Below are 5,755 nucleotides of genomic sequence, written 5' to 3' on the forward strand. Positions count from 1 at the left end.
ACCCAGTACAGGACAGCACTTGCCCAGTTCGGAGTCTGGTTGAAGGCAGTGGACTCATGATCAGCTGGGTGTTACATCCAAGCTGATGCACTCCCTTGGGCAGAAACATGAAACACAAACAACTGCTGGTTTAAAGTATTTCTTAGAATCATAAAATCCCAGCATGGTGGGGTTGGAAGGGACCTTTAGAGATCATCCAGTCCAACCCCCTGCAGAGGAAGCTCCCACCTAGATCAGGTCACACAGGAACGTGTCCAGGTGGGTCTTGTAGCCCTCCAAGGAAGGAGCCTCCACACCCTCCCTGGGCAGCCTGGGCCAGGGCTCCCTCACTCAAACACTCAAACAGTTTGTCCTGATGTTTCAATGGAACTGGTTGTGTTCCAGCTTCATCCCATCACCCCTTTTCCTGTTGCTGGATACCATCAAAATAAGGTGCTGCCCCAACCTCCTGACACCCACCAGGGAGATATTTGTCAATATTAATGAGCTCCCCCCTCAGTCTCCTCCAGACTGAACAGCCCCAGGTCCCGCAGCCTTTCCTCACAAGGAAGATGCTCCAGTGCCCTGAGCATCTTGCTGGCCCTGCACTGGCCTCTCTGCAGCAGTTCCCTGTCCCTCTGCAGCTGGGGAGCCCACAACTGGACACAGGACTCCAGATGAGGCCTCAGCAGATGTGGCAGAGCAGAGGGGGAGCAGAACCTCCCTGGCCCTGCTGCCCACACTCTGCTGGGTGCCCCCAGGCTGCCGTTGGCTTCTTGCCCACGAGGGCACGTTGCTGCTCATGGGCAGTTTATTATCAGCCAGCACTGCCAGGTCTGTCTCTGCAGAGCTGCTCTCCAGCAGGTCACCCCCAGCCTGGCCTGGGGCAGGGGGTTGTTCCTCCCCAGCTGCAGGACTCTGCCCTTGCCCTTGTTGAACTCCCATTCTTGATTTACTATTTCTTTTTAAACTAAAGAACACACCTGCAGGACAGATCTTTCGTTTTCTCCACGAGTGCTTGCAGAGTGGGGCTCAGTAACCACATCACAGTAGCCCACCTTGCGCCTGCCTTCAGAGCACCAAGCCAAGGCTCCCACAACACCTGGCCAAAGGGCAGGTGACACAACACCCTCATCATGAAATGCATCCAGAAAAAAGATGCTTTTCGAGGAATTATCTGTGGCAAAAGTTGTCTTTGTATTGAACCAGGGAAATCCAAATGCCGAAAACATTTGTGTCACAGAAGCTCCAAAAATACATGTTTGAACATACCAGCGTGACCTTATGGAAATGAACCACTTTGACCATTGTATGTTCTTTTAGATAGTAGAAAATCTGATCTTGAAGTCAATCATAAAGGTAATTTTGCATTCCTCCAAGTTCCTGTCAAACATTTCGGTTTCGCCAAAATCACACTTCCCAGTGAAAAACTGTGCAAATTACTTCTTTCCTGCCACCTTTAACTGCTCTGACTTGTTGAAAGAAAAGCTCTGGGAATTTCCTGGGGATAATTGTTCTAATCATTCAGCCTCAGAGCTGGTTACCATGGGTTCTCTATCTGGGGGAAGATGTCTGCTAAGATGAGGAGTCACTGGAAACTCTCACGTGCTTTGTGCCTTTGAAAAATCAAGCTGTTTGATTGAATTTATGAACACAGCTCTTTTTCTTCCCCTCCACCCACCCCTCTGCCTCTAGTCTAGAATTCAGTTAAATTACATCATGTGAATACGCAAAGTATGGCATTGGAAACGACTTCTTCATTTCATTCCACGGTGATAAAGGATGTTTGGACCCTCACACACAGCCTTGAGGGGATGGATCAGTTATGTGCCAGGTAAAAGCCTGCTCAGCCCATAGGCCCAGGAGCAAACCAGAGGGATTAGTACAGAGCAGGTCTGTAGAGCTGCATCTCGTGATCAGTGAGCCATCACCATGCCCGGCCCACCCAGGCTGCCCTGGCGTCAGACCTCGCGCCTCTCAGCCTACAGCCTCCATCTCCCCACGAGCACCAGGACAACAGCAGCCCCCTGCTCAGCAGACACCCCCTGACTGCAGCAGCTCACCTTAGTCAGCTTCATGATGAGGAGCCGTTCTCCAATGCATCGAAAGCCACAGAGGCTGGACACAAGCAGGAGACTCTGGCCAAGAGACGAAAATCACTGCTGAGAGCTTGTTCATAGAATCACAGAATGGTGGGGGTTGGAAGGGACCTTTAGAGATCATCCAGTCCAGCCCCCCTGCAGAAGCAGCTCCCACCTAGATCAGGTCACACAGGAACGTGTCCAGGTGGGTCTTGAAGCCCTCCAAGGAAGGAGCCTCCACACCCTCCCTGGGCAGCCTGGGCCAGGGCTCCCTCACTCAAACACTGAAAGTTTGTCCTTATGTTTAAGTGGAGCTTTTTGTGTTCCAGCTTCATCCCATCATCTCTTGTCCTGTTGCTAGCTACTATAGAAAAAAGGGCTGTCCCAACCTCCCGACACCCACCAGTGAGATATTTGTCAATAATGATCCCCCCTCAGTCTCATCTTCTCCAGACTGAACAGCCCCAGGTCCCGCAGCCTTTCCTCACAAGGAAGATGCTCCAGTGCCCTGATCATCTTGCTGGCCCTGCACTGGCCTGTCCTGGTGCAGGGGGTTGTTCCTCCCCAGCTGCAGGACTCTGCCCTTGCCCTTGTTGAACCTCAGCAGGTTCCTCTGTGCCCAACTCTCAGCCTGCCCAGCTCTCACTGAATGGCAGCACAGCCTCTGGTGCATCAGCCAGTGCTCCCGGTTTGGTGCCAGGAGGGAACTTGCTGAGGGTCCCTCTGTCCCCTCACCCAGGTCCTTGATCACTGAATGACTAAATGTCATCGTTAAAGGAACAAGTCACAAGATACAAGCTGCTTCCTGGCTGGATTTTTTTCTTCCTCCAGGGAACCTGATGCTTTCACCTTTTTCAAATCAACAGCTTTTGCAGCCATTTGATTATCAACTTTCTTTTCTATTGCTCTAAATAAAGGCAAAATTAAAATCAAGCACTAAGTCTTTCCACTTTTTTTCCCTTCATTTGTCAATTCACAGGAAATTTGGGTTGTTTTTGCCCAAATTTGGGCTAACAGTGTACTTGGAATGTAGAAAACCACAGTGAGATCAGGAACGTGTTCCGTGCTCGGTTTTTAAGGAGATTCACTCTTGGTAGCTACAGAACTGCACAGTCAGTGCTTTACAGAGCATGAGGAGAGACCAGACCAGCAGTGCTAAGTGTGTGACTGCTCAGTCAGAGCAGTGAGGGCTCCGTGGAGCAGGTAACACTGCCCTGGGCAAAGGCACTGTCCTGCAGCCCTGAGGTGCCAGTGGATGGCAGGCATCTGATGAAGTGCTGGATTGGGGCTTTAAAAACAACTGTGACAAATGATGGCATCTGATGAAGTGCTAATTTCCCTCAAAATGTGTTAATTTTGTGAAATCAACATCCGGAATCACCACCATCGTCACATTCCAATACTTCAATACTTCACATCCACTCACAGAATCACAAATCACAGCATCTCAGGGGCTGGAAGGGACCTGGAAAGCTCATCCAGTGCAACCCCCTGCCAGAGCAGCACCACCTAGAGCAGGGCACACAGGGACTCACCCAGCTGGGGTTGAATGTCTCCAGAGAAGGAGCCTCCACAGCCCATCTGGGCAGCCCCTGCCAGTGCTCCCTCACCTCAACAGGGAACAAGTTTGTCCTTGTGTTGCTTTGGAACCTCTTCTGTTCCAGCTTGTTGTCAAGTGCAGGGAACCAACTTAGGTTTAGGAGGGGAACACATGGAGGCAGCCCAGAGCTGCCCTTCTGATCAAGCACTCGGGAAATTGCCCTAAGGTGGGTAAACTAGTAACCTGGGACAGTTCAGCTCACTGGACCTGAATTGAGCACCCAAGCAGGACACACACATTTCAGGGCTTGGCACTAGTGTTTCATAATGTTATTCCTGTGTATTGGCACACTCCAGGTTGCTCACACCCAAGAGTGAAGGATCCTTTAATCTCACTTGCTGGATCCTGTGAGCAATTCACAGCTGAGGACAGGCAGTTCTCAGAGCTAAATGGAGCCTGACCTGGGCTTTCCAGCACGGTTGCACATTACTTATTCTCACACAAGACACATCTGAAGGGGATGGCACACCATTGGTTCACTTTCCACTTGACAGACTGCAGGGAACAGAAGGTGATTTTTACTGTCCAGAGACGTGTGAAGAGCTGCAATCCCCTGCTCCTCCTCTTTCTCAAGATCTGGGACTAAATCTCCAATGCCACCAAGTTGACATGGGTGTCTGAATACACAGTGTCTTCTCATCTGGTTCAAGGAGCTTCATCACAAGGAATGAGATGTCTGTGAGATACGAGCATCTGGAGGAAGAAAGCTCAGCTGAAACCCAGCCCAGAGGAAATGGAAGTTGGAAGAAGTATGGTAACACTTAGCAGAGCAAGCCAAGACCACAACTCTCTCCTCTGCTGAGGGAATCCACGCTCCTGCTGCCAAAACCTGGTTACTGCAGGCAGCCTACCCTGCTCCTTGGGCTGGACTGTCAAGAAAGATAGAGATGATCCACATATTAGCCTCATCCCTTCCTGGGCTACCAACTCCAGCAGCTCACCCAACACACACGGGATGAACTGAAGACCAAACCCACAGCAAGCACAAGTGAAACAGAGCAGGGTTTGTAACCATGTCTCTGCACCTGGAAAGGGCTCCACGTGGCACCTCTTTGGTGTTCTGAGGAAGAACACACAGGAGGAACCAGGATCACCTCCTTGCATGGGCCTCAGCTTCAGGACACTTGGGGGTTTCTGCCCATTTTCTATGTTCCATCACAAACCTCAGGACAACGCAGACTTCTTGCTCAGGCAGAGCCCACAACTGATGCAGCCCCGAGCCACAGCGTACAGAGCTCAGCTGCCACGATGGCTGTCTGCTAACGCTTATCAGCTCATGTTCTGTGTGAATGCACTTGGCTTATTCACCATCTACAAATATTCCTGAAACTTAATTCTTCACATACACTGCAAACACACACATGGATATGTGTGTGTGTACATGTGCACACAGAACTTTCACACTCACATGAGCACCTGACTGAGGCTGCACCATTCTGTCAGCTCTTGCTTCAGGTCCTGGTTGTGATCCAAGGCCCTGAGCTCACCCATAAATGTCTCTGTCTGATCCCCAACAGCTACAGAGGTGTCATTTCAGCAGAACCCTCTGCATACAGAAGCATTTGACAATCAGAGCTGTGTTTCACCTGTTGTATCAGCGTTACACAAGTACTCTGCTCTCCACAAACTCACATGCATGTACCAAGTTAGTTTTCATGTTGCTAATTCTAAGGAAGGGAAAGCTGACCTATGTTAGAAGAACTTGGGCTTGGGAATGGAAAAGGACAGTATTAATAGCAGTTTGTGGAGTCTGGGTTTTTTTTGGCTGGATTTAGCTGAGAACACACTGATGACCCAACACTGACATAGGTACCTGCCCAGCCTCACTTAATTCTTTGGACCCTGTGTCAGAGATGGCCCAGTGAGTCACTGGGATCACAGATGGTGGGGGTGGAAAGGGCCCTGCACAGCTCATCCAGCCCCAGCCCCTGCTAAAGCAGGTTCCCCTTGCTCAGGGGGCAGAGGAACGTGTCCAAGTGGGTTTGGAAACCTCCCAAGAAGGAGCCTCCACACCCTCCCTGAGCAGCCTGGGCCAGGGCTCCCTCACCACAGCACCAAAGAAGTTTCTCCATGTGTTTAAGTAGAACTTTGTCCT

The sequence above is a fragment of the Colius striatus genome, chromosome Z (assembly GCF_028858725.1).
Source record: "Colius striatus isolate bColStr4 chromosome Z, bColStr4.1.hap1, whole genome shotgun sequence".
In the NCBI taxonomy this organism is placed as follows: Eukaryota; Metazoa; Chordata; class Aves; order Coliiformes; family Coliidae; genus Colius; species Colius striatus.